This window comes from Corvus brachyrhynchos, unplaced genomic scaffold (assembly GCF_000691975.1).
Source record: "Corvus brachyrhynchos isolate BGI_N302 unplaced genomic scaffold, ASM69197v1 scaffold191, whole genome shotgun sequence".
NCBI lineage: Eukaryota > Metazoa > Chordata > Aves > Passeriformes > Corvidae > Corvus > Corvus brachyrhynchos.
This window is the reverse complement of record NW_008236487.1, coordinates 3,629,771-3,648,521: the sequence shown is the minus strand read 5'-3', so window position 1 is coordinate 3,648,521 and position 18,751 is coordinate 3,629,771. Positions and strand designations below refer to the sequence as shown.

The following is an 18,751-nucleotide window of genomic DNA, read 5'->3' as shown; positions in this document are numbered from 1 at the left end:
TATATATTATCTCTATCAAGAATAATTTTCTGGTTTTTACAGGAAATTTTAGTTTTCGTAACAAAACTGTGTTAACTTTGCACCTTCACCACTTTCTTCTATTTGTCTTTTTATTTTTCTCTGTAAGGAGAAACTACTAATTTCTAGTGATTTTCCTTTTTAGAAAATTTGGGCTGCTATTGGAAGCCTTCTCAGGTGTTTTATATGACCTATGTGGTTTCCAGAAGATGATCCATCACCAAAGAGTGAACTATATCTGAGCACAAAGTCGTGGTCTAATATAATCTAATCACCAACTGTGGTTACCAACCATGGTTATCCTATCAAAACAGACACATCTCTTAGGTTATATTTTTCCCAGGGCTATCAATATTTTAATATAATTCCCAGATAACAGTGAAAGTGATAGGAAGTTAGGAACAGAAATAAAAGGGTGTTTTGAAATTTTCTTGGAAATGAAAATAAATAGTAGTAATTCCTTTTTATTTGCTCATGTAGTTGTGAACCAGGGCAGGAGTCACACACACTGTTCCACAGCACAACTATTTTCTCTGCAAGTCTTAGATCTGCTACAGCCTCCACCAGTTTTACTCATCACTCCAGCCAGTGCTCTTGGTATCCAGATCTAACCAGATGCCTCCAACTGAGACAGAACTGCTGCTGCCCAGACCAGACCTGGGACATCATCTTTGCTTTTGCTGGCCTGCTGGATGCTAAGGCCAATCCTGCTTTGCTTTACTGCTCAAGGAGCAAACCCAGCCAGGTTTTGCTGTGAAGTCTCCCCTCAAGCAATGGATTAGCTCCACCCAGAGACCAAACGCTTATCAAATGCAAAGTCAGAGGAAATTAATGCTCCTTTTAGCAAAATTTCCAGTCATCCAAAAGGAGTTGTCATCCTCTTCTGCCAACCTTTAACTTTGGCCGGACACTGAAACCAACTCTTTAGGAACAAAGACAAGTTTTCAAGCTAACTGTACTTCTGTACACTTTTATGAGTACAGAAATATATCAGTATCATCCAAAAAGAATCAAAACTCAGTTAATGCAACAAAATAAATATAGCAAAACAACCATGGGTAATCAGTATTAAGCAGTGTGGGTTTTTTCATTCTGAGTTGTTTTTTCCCTCTCCTTCCCCTTGCCAGGCACAAAGAATTCCAGTCTAGCAGCGGGTCCAGATATGCAGATACCTGCCTCACCAAACGCTTGCTTCAGAGGATTGAAATACTTTTTATATAGGAAAAAGACGTGGCATTCAGTTGGATTTAAGAGAGTACCAAAGGTTGAAAGAGGAAGCAAGGAACTAGTGAGATCAGAAATTTGTACCTTGCTTCACCTTCAGCATCATTTTCCCCACTGCCTGATTCAGCATAGAACTGAGCTCTGTGGGATTTAAACAAGTTAGGCAAATATTTATGTGCCTTGCTGAAAAAGGACAGTTTGCTGAATGATGTTTTATTGAATCAATGTTTTGCTGCCTCCAATGAAAATCTAACCACAGTCAACTACAACTGACAATCCCATGCTTTATTTATTTATTTATTTATTTATTTATTTATTTATTTATTTCCAAAGGTCATGCATTTGTATCCTGAACATCTCTTGTCTCCCATTTATTATACCATTTCAGGGTTGGTTAATCTTTACAATATTGAATTATGTAAGTTTCTAAAGCACAATTTCCCTGTTTCATTTTTTTTAGTAGAAAATTACTACATGTTTAAAAGGTTATGGAAATTAATTATACCAATATTTACTCACATCTGTGGCATTAGAAACTGTTCAGAGAAAAAAGGGATAGCCAGATGTCTTCTATTTGTGTTGAAGGAATTTAACAACCAGTTTTAGGGATTTAGAATCTGACTTTTTTTTCCCTGTAGTTAAAAAAAATACATATAGATCCATACATGTAGACATACGTTCACTCCACACACTCTCTTGCATTACTACATGGCCTGAAGGCAGCACAGCCAAATCTGAATTATTGTTTTCCTGCATTTTGTGCAATCCCTTGTGATCAATCAGGATGAAAAACTTTATGTAATTGTATTTAATTCCTTCCAATAGTAAAGGTTGGTTACTAGTCATGACTTGAGTCAAATTCGAGAAGAGAAAGAAGTATTTGTAATCTCAAAATTTGTGAAAACAACTCTGAATGCATACAGAAGACTAACTGCTACATTTTCCTATGAAATAAGCAACCAATTTTCACTATAACAGTACTAACCTTCAAAAGACACTTTCTTTTTTTAATCTAGGAATCTATTTCCTTAAAGTTTTTTATTTCATTCTTACTGGAATAAATTAAAATTTAATACCAAATAGTATTAAGTACCATATAGCATTAAACCTCTTTTTTTTCCCCTCCTGAATTTTAGGTCTTTTCTATAATCAGACAATCCTTTTGTTTTTATGGACCATAGATATGCTTTATTTTTGTAAGGTATTTTATAATCTTTTGTCACTGAGCAATAAAGTGTTTTACTTTATTTATCCTTAACAACAAACATGATTTTTCGGGTTTGTCTTCATATTCACATCGAGATTGATACAGGCTTTGCTAATTTATTGTGCATAGCATTATGGAACATAAAATTTGCAATTTAATATAAGTATTTGGTATAGGTGCCATTACATTAGAAGAGAGTTGTAAATGTCTCCAGCATTTGTTAAGTTTTATGACTAATCCTCATTCTAAGTGGTCCCATTGGACAGAGGTGGTGGTTTTCTTCCGTACTTATCCTCTTTTTAGGCCTAAACGCTCCCTTTCTGATAAAAGCCATTAAAGAATAATAAAATTTGCAGGAGCAGTTCATTGCCTTGGGCAATGCTTACTTTGCAGTGACTGCAATCTGCTGTAGGCAAACCCAAACCAGCCCTGTAAGCAACTGGTTCGTGCCCTGGTAGCTGCACAGCCCAAGGGCCATGGCTTCAGTGCCAGGCTGTGTCTCCTGTCACCCTACGGTGCCCAAGCCATGCAAGTCCCAAGACTCGTGCTGAAGGAGTCAGCTCAAGCACATAACCTCTACAAAACCCATGCCCTAAGCTTGTGTGTCAGTCTTATCCTAGGACAGGGATATCCCAAGTTTCACATTCAGATGGGCAATGTGTGAGCAGCTTGAGACATATGCCTAGGTATTCACACTCCCCTTATGACCTCACTAAAATGCAGGAACTCCAAAATTCTTGCTTAGTATTTGTCTAGTCCCATAACCATATATTTAGAGAAAGGTCTGTCATCCCAGTGCAGGGATGGTTGGACTGTCCAGTGTCACACCTTCATTCCAGCCATTGCTCTTTTTGGCTGAAATGAAGCTAAGCCTGACAAGGGCACAAAAGCAGGACTTTGGAGAACAGGTGTAGAACCTGCCCTGGTGCCAAGTTCACAGCTACTGTCACCTCACGTGCTACCACTTGGCTTCCAAGGGAAAGGCTGCATGTGCCACAGCTACTCGTGCACTGCTTTTCACCACCTTGATCCACAAAATACCGGCTTTGTCACTTGTTTGACAAAGCCACTTGGGCTTAAGTGCTCTCATGTTCCAGGCATACCAAGGAACTATGGTCTCTGTTTCCACACTTTGAAAATACCACCTTCCAAAACGAAAATTTCTATGACTCCTGTTAAAAAATTAGCAGACCTGGACAGTCTTTCTACCTGTTGGAAAAAGGCTTTGGATTATACTCTGTTGATTATATTCCTTGTTTAGGGCAGCATACAATTTTAGATAGATAGACACCATCACTGATTGCTGTCTTTAGATGGAGGCACCATCATTGCTGTCACTCTCATCAGATTTTGAGGCAGGTCTCCAGTATCACAATTTCCAGGTAAACTGGCACCAGCAATTTGTGGTTCATCATACAGAAAATTCTATTGTTGGACTCAAGAAAGGAAAAGAAATACATTAACGAGAAAGAAATCAGGGAACCCTGAATTGACACTATATTCAGATTTGTTTCACTCATGTTGTTCTCGTGCCTTAGTGCTACCTATCTTTAACACTCACCAATTTTAATGGAAAGAACAAGAGAGTGACCTCCACTTATGAACATGAGTCTGACCAAATTGTATTTCTTTCCTTAGCATTACTCAAAACCTGCCTAGACACACTCTGGGGCAACCTCCTGTAGGCTGAGCAAGAGGGTTGGACAGGAGGATCTCCAGAGTCCTTTCCAACCTCGATTATTCTGTGATTCTTGGAAGTTCAGGGCTAATGCTGGATTTCATGAGGAGTATCTAAAATACAGCCTGAGAAGACCTTATATATTTATCCTGTCATTTATGTGACCGATAATGTTCACAGGAATATATTTTTCCTTATTAGAGTTTAGAAAAATTGACAATACATGTCACTGTTTCACTACAGAATTCATATTCTTGTTTTCATCCCAACAACTTTACTTAGTCTTGGGAAATTTTCTTCTTGGCAGAAGAGAAACAAGGATGTGTAAGCATTTCCTGTTGAAGTGTGTGTTCTGTAGGATAACCACAGAGGGAATTTAATCTCTTGAAGTTTAACTTTCTAAAGCCTATTGTGACTACAACATGGATAAGAGACTTGTCATTTTATTAATGAAGAGTGACCAGTTGTCACCCCCACATGGGAAAAAAAAAGATTGTGACACATTAGCAATGAAGGACCATGAGACAAACCAAATGTAAATACCGATGGTTTAAAGAGATAATTAAAGCTCTTGAGACAGCAATTATGACAAGGCAGCATGACAAGGCACATGTATGTCGACAGAATATATTTATATTGACAGAATCTGTCCGAGAAATCCTTTTTGTACAATATATATGTCTGTCACATCTTTGGACTGCACATGCATTTATTGACTTTGTGTTAGCGTAGATCTTGAAATTTGTCCCTTTGCCTTATTACTCAATGACACTTGGTTAAATATATTGTGTTTTCAAACACCAGGCTTCCTGAAGCTATTTTTGTGGAAGCTGGAATTCAGTGTGTACATTACTAAGTGATATTTCCATTCCATTCCCTGTATTAAACGCATTATATTACTGTCACTCAAAAATCCCTAGTTTATATCGGTGGATATGTGTGCACAGTATGGGTATTTTGACACTGTGTGTCCTAAGAATTTAGGGGGCTATCAAAGTCAGACCTGATCTTTAGACATGTGATTAATTTTCTAAGGAACTTAAAAAACCTCAAAATTTAAGTAATTCTAGCTCAGAAACTTTTGTTTGAGGACATCTGTTAGAGACAGACAGACCTGAAAAACAAAACTACTTTCATCAAGTTCTTCTCTTTTGCTTTTGGTAGCCAAATAGATTCTGACTGTATTTTGTTATGGGGGAAAAAAAGAAAAAACATGCCAATGCATACTGACACATAAAAAGAACTACATAAAAATAATCTGTACATACATAAAATGAAAGGTGATATTCAGCATTTGGATACAGAGAGTTATTCATTTACATTTTGCATATTGAAGAAATAAGGACAACGCACTGCCAAAGTGCAATGCTCAAGAAATAAATGCTTCAAGCTGATCAATAATATTCTTTAGGTAATAAACATAGAAATAGATTACAAATAGTTTCAACAGTATCTTTATCTGGAATACTCCTTTTTGATTAATTAAAGTTAATTTTTATTAACTTTACTACTTTTAAAGTTTGATTCTATTATACCAGCAAGAAACACACACCCTGTTTTGTTCACCAAAACAAAATAAGAAATAACTTACCTTCCATTAGCTGTAGCTTTCTAATCTTTTTAAAAAAATCTAGTTAGATCTGCAATTGATTTCACACTGAGTTTGACTCAACTTTGTAACTCAGTTGCCAGGAAGAACAAAGAATGTCTCCTTAAAAATATATTTCAGTATTTCTTTCTACACAACTCATAAACTCCAGAAATCAGATGACGAATTAAGAAGAAAATCATCTTCCATTAGTGAGTAATGCATTTTGAACACTTGGGGTTTGAAAAAGGGGAGCTACAAATGTGACTTACTGTTTCAGAAAAAAACTAGCAGACAGAAGGTCCAAACAAGATCCATTTTCTTCCTTTTATGGGAAACTTCCTTGTTTCAGGCAGCCTGGTTTATTGATTTTGAAAGGTCAGTGGTAGAATCAGAGAGATTTAATGATAAATGTGAAGGTCTGCTACAAATGACTAATTTCCTACCATTCATGATTGTATTAGCTCCTGGTTTACTGACATTTGGGTGGACATTCTGGGAAGAATCTTCTACTGCTTCTCATTGAATTACAGTGTAGAAACCCTCTGCCTATCATCACTGTTGACTGCTCTCACAAAATTCTGAGAAAGGGTTAATGCAGGGATTTTTTTTTTTTTAATTTTTCTAGAAGTTGTAGATTTAATCCTGCTCATAACTCTGCAACGAATCAGCCCTTCTGAGTGTGAAATGTACTTGGAGGAGAGGACAGCCTCTCTTGGCTGTTGAAAATTCATGGCCAAACAAACTCACAGTTCCTAAAAAAATTTTTCTTAAAGAATAACCACAGAGTAGGAAGAGGATAACATGAGAAGAACAAGACAGAGAAACCTGGCAAATGGGTCAGTGCAAGGAAACAATGGGAAATTGTGCTGGATGTAGACAGAGAAATGGAAGGGAGGTCCAATCAACAACTTGAACCTGAAGGCCAGAAGGTAAAAGGAAAACTAAGGCACAGTACTCAGCTGCTTGCACTGCTCTGGCAAAGCGAATCATCTGTAAACCCAGCCTAAGAGGGCAATTCATTCTGGCTCCCTCACAGTGCTCCAGACTGGCACAAGGCTTCTAAGGTGCATGTTCAAATAAGTCCATAAATACATAAATGGTTAAGATGAAGAAAACCCAATTTTGATGTTTCTTTTTCAACTCACTGTGAGACAGCACAGAGCAAAATTTTCTTAAAGTTTCCTGTGGAGACATCATCAATCAGAAAAGAGAAAAATAAAGCAAAAAATCTGAACTCTCTGCTGCAGTTATACAAACAGAGAACAACCGGTATTTTAAAGAAATCATTGGATTGTGATGACAAGCATATACTGTGAAGCCCAGAAATGCAGGTGAAGGGCTGGGTTAGGGGTTTCCTAGGACACAGCACTAGAGAGAAGAAAAAAACAACAAAAAAAACCTCTCACTTTAATCCCCATTTCTTCTACCATCCACTCCAGAAACTTCTCCTGATGTCTGAGAGGCATGGTTCTTACTAAATTCTGAAGCTTTGTTTAAAGTCTAAACACTGTTGAAAAAAATGGCCTCCTTCCTTATTGAAACACAAATAGCAATTTCCTCATTGAAAAGTGCTCCTAGGTACCCACTACTAAAATTTAATACTTCTGGAGACACTACATAATCACAGAATCATAGAATGTTAAGGGGTTGGACTGAACCTTAAAGATCATCTAGTCCCCAACTCCCCTGCCATGGGCAGGCACACCTCCCACTAGACAAGGTTGCTCAGAGTCCCATCCAGCCTGTCCCTAAACACTTCCAGAGATGCAGCATCCACAGCTTCTCTGGGCAACATGTTCCAGTATCTCACTACCCCCACAGTAAAAAATTTCTTCCTAAAATGTACTAAATTGATTTGTATCAAAGAAGCCTTTCTGGAGTCACTTTTCCAAGGAAAGCTGCACAGTTTGAAATCTTTCTGTTCTGATACCATTTGCTACAGCAGTGTCCTGCTGTCAGACTGGGCAGGTCTAAGTCACAAGTGAAAGCCTTTAATAACAAACTGCAGTGGACTTGAATGGCCCCCATAGATAAACTGCACAACTGTTGGCCACATTGATTTGCCTTACCCTTCTTCCCCAAGCCAGTGCTCCATGAGTCCACAGATCTTCTCCTTCATGGAAGCAACAGGAAAATTGCAGTTTTACCCTTCTTCCCCAAGCCAGTGCTCCATGAGTCCACAGATCTTCTCCTTCATGGAAACAACAGGAAAATCGCAGTTTAGGGGGAAAAGTAGGAAATGAACCAAAAGATTAAAAATTATATACGTCTACATAACGTGTTTAAGTTTCCATCTTTAGGCATGGAAGTCAGCAGCAAGCATTCCTGATAGCAAGGCATGATGCCCATTATCTCAGCTCCAAGAAACAGAAATTCCTGCACCTTTCCAGAGACAGCTCTCCATCCACAGCAGAGCTATCAACAGCACAGAGACTCTCTCGTTAAAATAATTGTAATCACTAACTCAGCTTGGTAACATGTTAAACATCTCACCAGCAATCAAATACAGGATGTTGAAGCCTTCCAAGTGAACTATTAAAATGCTTTTCAAGATTCATTGCTTCCTCTTCATTCAGGAGCATGGGCCTAAACACAGATAACTTGAACATTAAAATACAGGCTTCAGCTATCAAGTTGTACCTTTAACTCTTGGAATGGGGACATGACTATAATTTCTTTTGTGAATTCTTTTTAATATTCTTTGGATTACCATAGGCTCCAAGTGGAATATTATCTGATATTATTAATGGGAAAAAAACTTGAAGCTTTTTAGAGTATTGTAATGTAGGCGACCAGGTAGAGGCCATTTGAGAATGAACTTTAAAAAACCTCTCCTGTATTAATGATTTCACCTCCAATATAGACATAATTTTCCTTAAAAAAATTTACGACCACAATTTGCATTTCTTTGGGAGATCTGACACAATCTTGTGACAGACAACACATTTGAGAAGTCTGTTCTGCAATTCTCTTTAAAATATTTTTCTAATCATCAATATTTTTATTTTAAAATTACACTTTTTTAGAAAAAGTATTACATTTAGAAATATTTTACTTCTTGACAAAAGAAAGAATTCTGAAACCTTTTTATAGATGAAGAAGGCTTCAAAAACCTTTGTTTATTTTTAATGCCATTTCTTAAAAAGGTAAATCCACATGGATAGTTCTCAAGTCTTCCTGCAATCTTAAAAATTGAAGTGATCAGTTGGAAGGAATGATACCCACCTGAGATGATAAATGATATGAATGAAAGCCACCTAATCAGATCTGAAATTCCAGTCTAAGTCAGAAGCCGCCTTTTACTTCCAATCTGGTTAAAGTCTAAAAATGGGTAAATAAACCTTAAAAGTTTGCATTTGGTATTCTACAGTGGCATGTTTCTTCCTTCTCCCTCACTTCTATTGCAATTTTTTAAAAATCTTAGAAGTCACCAACGTTTTTGCAAACTCAGACAGCAATAAAAATATCTAGGACTATTTTTTCTGCTGTATGCCTCTGCACCCTGGTTGTAGTATTATCTTATAATTGTTTATTTGTAAAGAAGGAGATTTCTGAAGCATGGGTCAGTACATTATGTAAATATAATATGAACCAAAACAAATATATGTGATAAACTCTGTTCAGAAAAGTATCACTGGAGATGATTGGAAGTAGCATCAGATGTTTTCAGAGCTCTCTCATAACATCTGTCCCTGGAAACATTTACACTACAGCCTGGAAAGTACAAACCACAGATTGGGTCAACAGCAGACAATCTGGATGAACAACATGTTTGTTTTTATTGTTTGACTGGCCTTGTGCAAAGGTGCTTTTGTGATATGTTCGTGCCTTCAAATAAACTGGAAATACAGCAAAACTGTACATAGCCAGATCACTAGATCCAGCTCCAAGGAAAGCATTTAGAAGGTTCAACAAGCCGTGTAAGACAGGAACAAATTTCAGTATTTACCAGTTGCCTCTACCCAGTGTGAAGAAGGGCTTCTCAGAGGTGCTAATGTTTTAACTATAAATATGCTCTAAACCAAAACAATGCTTTCTTATGTGTGAAGTTACTCTCAGTCCTCGCATGCAGGAGCTAGATTTGAGGGGAATCTGAATCCTGAATGTCATGGATTTTCTGCTGTTCTTTTAAGAGAATCGTATTATCTTTACAGCCAATAAGGTATAAGGAGGGTTGATATGCCACAACATATTGTGGCCAACATGAAAATTAGCATTTCAAATGGCTAGAGCTATTGTACTCTTAAGTAGGCCTGTTTAACCCATCATTCAAGCAAGGGAAATAAAACAGATGAAGGGCTTTGGCAATTTTTTCATCGAAGTCGATTCCAAAGATGGTGTCTGCTGTGACTAAGAACTGGATGTCCCTTTAGCCAGTGTAGCAACCGTGCTTTGGGAAGCCACAATGCCATCCTCGGCTGTGGCTGTGAGATAAGGATGCTGCCTAATAAGAACAGTCCTAGGACAAGCACAAATGAGATTACTTGAAGAAGACCTTAGGTGTGCCAAAACCTAGGTTGACTTTTTTGTCTTAGGCTGTCACAGCTGGGAAGGCTTAAGCATGTGTATCACATAGTTTAAAAAGGAGGTTGCAGAACAAGGTTTTCAAGGACAGTGTCAGTGAAATGACACAAGGGTTGGACTTGCAGAAAGAGCCCAAAGAACTAAACCTATTAAAAAACTGGCACATTACATATTTGCACTCTGTTCAGCAATTTGGCAGAATCCATTTATGACAGATTTCATGTTGGGGATTGAGTCCAAAAACGACTCCTCCCCTAATTATGAACTGAATCCCCCTCCCATTTCTCTGTTTCTTTTCTTCTTTTTTTTTTTAATAATAAAACAAAACAAAACAAAGTGAAATAAAATAAAACCACTTTGTTTTGACTTGCAACGAAACATGAAGGATAACAAAGGGCAAGGGTGTGAGCCTCCCCATCAGGTTATGTTACCAACTGGAAAATTTGGAGAGGAGCAGGAACATGGGATTTGAGGCACCAAGCTGGTGGAATCTGAGTATGTCATAAAGGTTAAGCACAGTCTCCGAAGGGGAGCCAGGCATCCCATGCAAGAGTAGCCCTGCTGGTTGGTGGCCAGCTCACATTGGCATTGGTGCTGTGGCAGATGCTCATTTAAACTTCCACCCTAAAACTTGCTGGAAGAAAACTTACAGCAGTAGGTAGGGGAAGATGGGAGGAATAAAATGGGAAAAAATAGTACACGGACTGGAGACTGAAACAAACTGGCTACGGTACAAAGGCATTTGAATTGTCAATGTGTAGCTAATGGTTCTTGGTCCCAACTGTCCCTTTGGCTGCCGTCATTTTTATCTTTGGGTCATTATAACATAATGCATCTGACAGTTACCAACTTTCCCTTTGTTCTTTCATAGCAAATTGATTTTTGATTTTGCATCTATGGCAGTACTTTAACCAAACTGTTTTTCGATTACATATGAAAGCAGAAAAAATTAATATTTGACAGTGTGAACTCCCCACCACTTCATCTTGGAAATAGTTTACTTAGAAAAGCTCTTTCCAAAGTCTAGTCTAATACTGGCTTTGTATTTCAGGAGATTTTTCATTGCTATGACAAAAGTGAATTTGATTTACATATACCTGTGTCATTATAGTTTGATGAGAGACTTGAAACTAAGAGCACTGACTTTGGAGGGTTCCTTAATTTAGATAAATTGTAGAACCAGCTTAGGGTCAACAGCAAAAATATAACCCAAAGTATCAGCACGATTTTCAAGAGAGTCTATGAAAAGTGGAACTCTAGTCCAGGATTTTTCATGTATTTTCCATGGAAATTTTCTGCCTGAAGTTTCCCACATGAAATTATATTTTAATTTACATGGTACTTTTTCCTCCAAAATTATTTTCTTTATATTTATTTCACTTTGTCATTTAATTTCATTCAGAATTCCAGATACAGAGCCTAAAATCTTGCAAGAGGAGTGAATATGAGGCATTTTAACTATGAATCTGTGGGGTACCAACATAGCAATTACATATTGAAAGATAAATTGGAATATATGCAATTATGCAGAAGATTAAACCATACTGCTATAATATAGTGATATTTGTTCACGGACATTAGTTGCAAAACATTACAGATAAATAATTGGGTGTATTGGTAAGTATATATAACCAAAATAAAAACGTATCCCAAAAGAAGCTTTCTGCACTTACATGTTCAAATGGGACTCCAATGGCTGCATTTTCAAAAGGTATAATTTGTGGTGGCCTTTTCTAAGATATAATGTACAATATGGCGAAGTATTTTTTATATTGAACTGCTAACTAATGCTACATATGGTAGTTTACTGCTAACCTCTCCAAATTTTTTGCTGGTTTTGACACAGGAGTGGCTTACAGAGTTCCTATCTTCCCGTTCATTTTCATGGGATAGCAAGAGAAATATCAGAGGCATGAATTACAGGTTTGAACAACTGCATGTACAAATTTTCTGTTTATCCAGAGTGTTTCAGTAATCCTGGGAGCTATTGCAAATATTTGTCCCGGGAAAAACTAAGAGGGAAGTGAAAATCTAGGAGGAGATGTGGGAGAGCTGTAGGAAGAAGATCTGCTCTTGTCAGCAGTGGTTAATGCTGAGGAAAAAGCAGATGGAGATTGTCTTGGTTTCAGCTGGGAGAAAAACACTGATAGGTCTCAGCTGCTTTAGGAAGGGTGCAATTGCTCCTTGGTGAGTTAATCAAAATTACCTCCAGCCCTGTCAGGGCAATGCCAGTTCCCTGGCATTGTGATGCCAATTAACTATGGACGTTGTCCCCTATTGATCATTTTGGTATGAAAATCCCAGCTACTTGGGAGCTCACAGGGCTGTGTTTAGGTAAGGTATTCACCATCATTCCCACTGCCCCATGTGATCTTGGATTAACTAATCTAGTTAGTTTACAGGGTCAAACATCTTAATGCAATGAAAGCTTTGTGGTAGTTTCATAATGCAAATGAAAAAGCTGTTGATTTCTGAAGCCAAGAGCTAACAAGTGCTGCTGGTGACTGAGTCAGGTTTGCTGTAATCTTTACTTTGAAGATATGCTGGAGTTCTTCAAGGTTAATGAACCACCTTTGGGAGAGCTTTTCTTCAGACTTTAGCTCTGTTTTATTCTTGATAGAACCATTAACTTCTACGCTAACCTTTCTACTAGTAACTATTACACACATTCTGCCCACTAAAGCTTTATATTGATTTTTGCCAGGGAGCGCTTATAAACTGTACGTTTAAATAGATTGGGTTTTTGGTTCTGTTAGCATTGGGTGGGATACAGACAGACAATGATTAATTTGTAGATTTTAATTTATTTAAGATATATGTTAGTCACTTTGACAGCACCATTGTCATTAGGTTTTGTTTCTTGAATCTTTTGCTCTAATTATTGCAGATATCTTTTTAATTGCTATAGTTTCCAGTTAAGAAAGTGAAATTTACAAGATATGATGAATAGTGTTAGCAAAATACATTGAGATACTGGAAATTCTTCTGATCCTTCCAAGTTTAGGACCTCATCTATGAAAAATGGTGCCAATGGGGCAGAGAACCAACAGCTCTTGCCCTCTGGAATCTAGCCATGCATTAGAAAATCCTGTATTCTCCTTTTAACATTTTAATCTCCTACCTCTTTTGTTTATGAAGTTTTCATATTAAGATTCCAAAGAAACATATTTTTTCCCTTTGTTAATAAAGCTATGGTAAATGAATTACAAAAAAATAACTTCAGGATGAATCCTAAATTTTAGGGGTTCAAAGATTATTATTCTAGTTTACTTCCACCTTTTTATTTTCAAGTTTTTTATATATCATTGTGTTGATTTTGCATGGCCTGTTTTTTGCTAGTGGGGGGGCCACAGAGCTGACTTCTGTGAGAAGCTGCTGGAAGCTTCCACCATGTCTGGCAGACCCAATCCCTGATGGCTCTGAAGATGGACATGCTGCTGGCCAGGGATGGGCCAGTTAGAGATGGTGGTAACGCCTCTGTGATAAGATATTTAAGAAGAAAATCAAAACAAAGGGGCACGTTTTTTTCCTAGCTAGAGAGGAGGAGGAGGTGAGAACACGTGAGGGAAACAATGTGGAGACACCAAAGACAGTGAAGAAGGAGGGGCAGGAGGCGCTCCAGGCACCAGAGCTGAGGTTCCTCTTCAGGCTGTGGTGATGACCATGGTGAAGCAGCTGTGCCCCTGCAGCCCATGGGGATCCACGGGGGATGCAGAGATCCACTTGCAGCCCTTGGGGGAGGTGCCCATGCCAGAGCTGGTGGATGCCTGGAGGAGGCTGTGGTGCCGGGGGGGGCCCGGGTGTGAGATGGGGCCCTGCTCCCAGGCTGGATCACCCTTTCCTTGGAGGACTGCACCCCATGGAAGAGTGACCCACGCTGCAGCAGTTTTGGGAGGACTGTGTGCCTCTGGGAGGGACTCACATTGCAGCAGTTTTGGAGGACTGCTGCTCGTCCTAGATTGGAACCACTCTGGAGAAGTTCACAGAGAACTGTCTCCCATGGAAGGGACCCCGTGGTCTCACACAGGAAGGACTCCTCTCCCCGAGCAGCAGAAGAAGATCTCAGGTGATGAACTGACCAAAACGCCCATGCCCTGTCTCCCTGCCCTGCTGGTGAGAAAGAGGGAGGGGTTGGGGAAAAAGGTGTTAAGGTCTTACTTTACTTCTCATTATCCTCCTCTGACTTTGTTAGTAATAAACTCACTTTGTACTTCTAAGCTGAGCCTGTTTTGCCCTTGGAGTGTTTTCTCCCAGTCCTTATCTCAACTTATGACCCCTTCATTTAACTTTTTTTTTCCCCTCCTCTGCCCAGCTGTGGCAGGAGAGAGTGAGTGAGCGGCTGTCGTGGGTGCCTGGCATTTGGCCAGTGCCACGACCTATATAGTTGCTTATCCTTCTTGATTTCCTTCAGTCAATGGCTTATTTCTATTTCATCTCTACTCGAAACACTGAAGCACTACAGCTATAAATATTTGGTGAGTGAAATGTTGGTTTTATCTGACATTTTGAGTCAAAGATGACTTTTCTGGTTTTGCTGTTTTTCTGGTTGTATTTTCCAAACAGAAAATAATGCTCTAATCAGTGTCAATTTGTTGTTGGCAAACACAAAAATAAATCAGGGAATAGAGTTTTTCTGGGATTTTTTGATGACTGTTTTTTTAACCTCAGTGTAGGCAGTCAGTGAAAGTAGACTGCGGGTAAAGTATATTAGGCTGGTTGGAACACTTGTGCTTTGCAAAATTACTTGTAGTTTTCCTCCATGGAGATTTTACATCAAGGCAGTTATTTCAACACCATTGTTTTTACAATGGATGGTAATAAAAGCTTGGATATTTCCCTCTTTGATTAGGAAAGAAACATATACCCAGTCCTGGGACCTGAGCATGTTACTACAATGAAGATGCTTGGAAATTACTTTCCATTTTAGGAATTACTAATAAAAGAATTCTTTGCATTATGGGTCAAATTTCTATCTGTGTATTCAGGCTTGACTCCCTTGATTTGATTGCTCTATACATTTCAGAAATCACTGCAGCTTTGAACAAGATTTGCTTTCAATAAGATATTATTCACGTCTGCCCAAGAATTAGGCTTTGAGAGATTTGTACTAATATTTTCTATTATGTTGGTCAACAGGGTGGCATTCTCTAAGTTTCACTTTGATATTCAGATTCAAATATTCACAACAAAAATATGAATGTCTCATGATTGCAGCTGTGCAAATAGCGAGGGATTACACCAACTTTGAAGTTGGATTCTGTTCTCATTCTTTTTATTATTCATTTCCCTGTGAACAGTAATGGCAGAAATGGGGGGAACTTGCTAAAATTGCAGACAATAATGCATATTCACATCTGAAGTATTTACCATGGCAGATAGCTACTATGCAACAGTGTATGTACAAAATCAGCCCTGCCCTAGAGTCTCAGGACAACTGCCTGCCACTAATATGCATTTAATAAATTGAAATGGACAAATGGGTACCACTACAGCAATGCTCTTTTGACTGCTTAAAGCAGCCAGAGCTCCATTCAACACAGAAACAGTACCTGTACTGGGATCTCACTGAATCCTTTCGAAGCAGTATTCCATGCATTATTCTGTGGTATCAATGTAATGGAAGAAAATTAAATGTAAACATTTGCTGTAAGCAGCAAAAAAAAGTTTAGCATTCAGCAGTTTAGGTCATGATCCCTCAGTCAGAAGGAAATAAGGTTGTTTTTTTTTTTTTTTTTAATCTGGTGTTTGTGAGCATTGCCAGACTATGAGAGTGGTTGGATAATTGAGGGGGAAAGAAAGGTTAATGTACCCTAATTAAATTACCTGAGGATCTACTTACCTTTTTCTGAGGAAAAAAAAAAAAAAGAAAAAAAAGTCTGAGTATTTTCTTCATTCAGTCAGAAAATAGTAAATGCATCAAGAATAGGATTAAATATATGGGAAGAAAATGACCCCATCAGCTTGAAAAATACATTCAGAAATAATACTTTAGGTGTGTAATGGCAGTCCACAGGCAAGAATTTGTCAATATATAATATTTACTGGGCAATTTGGAGTAGGAAACACAGTCTTAAAATCTATGTCATTTACAAGCAAGCTATGAACAAAGAAGTAAATCCATTGAATTAATATATTAATAACAAAAATATTTCTGCTTTCCTCAAACCAGCCAGAATTAGATCAAAAACAAGACCACATTTACTTAAAGGATTATGAACCACAGAATAACTTTTCAGCAAACTGGAACAGAAGCAAGAATAAAAAACCATGAGACCTTAATATAGTGTAATACTTCACAGTGAACATTTCAGCAGCTGTATAAATAAAGCCACCATCATAGAGAAAAGAGTGATGGAGGATTCAGTGAAGGATGTTTCCAAGAACGAAGAAAATTCCATATTGCTAAAATGGAAACCAATTTAGCATGAACTAGTGAGGAAGGAAGTTTGCTTAATAGAACCCCACCCCGCAAACTTCTTCGTAAACACTGAAACAATATGAAATATAATGTCACAAGTAAAAGTCTCAAAGCACAGACCTCAACTCTCTTCAGGAACAGACAAGGCCAAAATATGATTCCAAGCTAGGCAATTTTCTCTATGCAGAAAGCCATATTTTTTAATAATTTATGCTAAATAATTGGGTTTAAATTAGAAAATATAAGCACTGTATATATATATATATATACACATACATACATAAGCATCCATAAAGTCATAAAGTTATATTTTAATATGATGCAACTCGTTATTCATTATACACTGGACAACATTTGAGCCTCTCTCCAAGCTGTTCTCTGTATATATTTTACCTCCATAGCTCTTCATTGTTAATACTCCTCTTCCCAAGAAGATGCATCATAGCACACCATATAAAATGTAGTCCTGTGAACACGAATAGCAGAAGGGAATGCTTAAAAATTGGGGTATAATGAATCAGAGCTACGATTCTTCTAGAGACTGTGTGGAACTGATTACTCTTTTTTGGCGGAAATTGCCAAATTTTGCCCCGAAATAAACAGGGAATTTTTGATTCTAGGTAAATTTGTCAGGTGTTTTTAGATCTCTTTTTATATGTAGCTATTTAAACACAGGATCATTACAAAGTCAGAGGTGAAAGCAAGTTTGACTACTGCTACTCCAGATCCTTATAAGCAATTTTATATGGGCTGTGAAGTCATATGAAAAATGCCTTTTTGCAGGAATACTGAGTAAAGGCCATACTTGCTTTCAGAAATGCATGGTGTAAATTGTGAATATAAATAGAGGTAACAAATTGTTCAGGAGGAATGGTAATGTGGATAAAAATGTTTCCTTTGAGCCTCTTTTGAACTACATTGGAGAATTTTTAATACGGTTCATTCTTGAGTCCTGCAAACCCAAACACAACCATGAGGTTCTAATACATAATAATGTCTAAAAGGAGAAAAACCAAAATGTGAAACCACCGTATAACAAAAGATGAACAATTTGGAAAACCTTAATAGAATGAGAGTTGAAATGGATAGGCAAATTATTTCTGTGTTATTACCCTAAACAAAACACTAAAGCAAAAACATTATTTTAAATGTATCAGTTAAAGCAATTTGTAACTCATCTACAATTTACATAGTCTAACCTAGAATTTCAGTGTCACTTAAGATGTTACATACCTCATCATTTTTAGGCTTTTCATTTAGATTCCTAAATGACTAAAAAAAAAATGTAAGTGTGTAGTTTCCAATGCATTCAGTCCAACAGAATGCCAGGCTCAACACACAGTCCCAAACACATCAGTCAGAAAAATTTATATCTGCCACTCACGTGCCAGGCTCCATGCTACACAGTGCTGCTCTTGCTACATGAGCTTTAACATCACTGTTTCTTTAACTTGCCTTTTGCCAAAAGATTTCATTTTCATGCAAAAAGCCTGAACTGACCGTCTCAAGCATGCACACCACCCGCACTGCAGCAGCATGAACTTTCACTAATCTGAATGGTAAGACAGTCCCCTTGTGCAGGGATTAGAAAGACCCTGCCCTGTGGTGGATTGGATAAAACGGGCACGAGGGCCGCAGCGCAATCCCCGAAAGACAAGTGTTGATATCATAAAAATCGCCACGCTCAGTAACTGGCACCAGTGCTGACAGACTTGGCAGAGAGGCCAAAGATTCAATTGACCTAAAGACTAAACAATGTTTTTTTTTTCCAGTGGAAATGCTCCCTTTAGATCAGGGCTGAGATACATTTAGCGTGGCAATGGTTGTCCACAACTCAAAGCTGTTCCATATAAAAATAGCCTTAAAAAAAAGGAAGAGCAGCAAAAGCTGGCTTAAGAGATGAATGTGACTAAGCCAGATTCTTTATTCATCTCATTCATTATTCACAGACACACGCACACAGACATACATGTACATGTTTACATACAAACTGGCTGAAAACTAACATAGCTAATTTTGGCCCAAATTATAACTTCATATCTGATTTCTGTCTAAATACAAACAAAGCACCTGAGCATACTGACAGCATGC

General features: G+C 37.9%; 1 long non-coding RNA gene across 1 annotated transcript in view; it reads right to left on the bottom strand.

The window, feature by feature from the left end:
- Positions 1–18,751, bottom strand: part of LOC108444694 — a 216,227-nt gene that overhangs the window by 125,302 nt on the left and 72,174 nt on the right. Inside the window, exons 2-3 of the long non-coding RNA XR_001859329.1 lie at positions 17,054–17,126; positions 7,788–7,909 (exon numbers count right to left, since the gene is read on the bottom strand). This is a non-coding gene — a long non-coding RNA (uncharacterized LOC108444694). The remainder of the gene's footprint in view (positions 1–7,787; positions 7,910–17,053; positions 17,127–18,751) is intronic.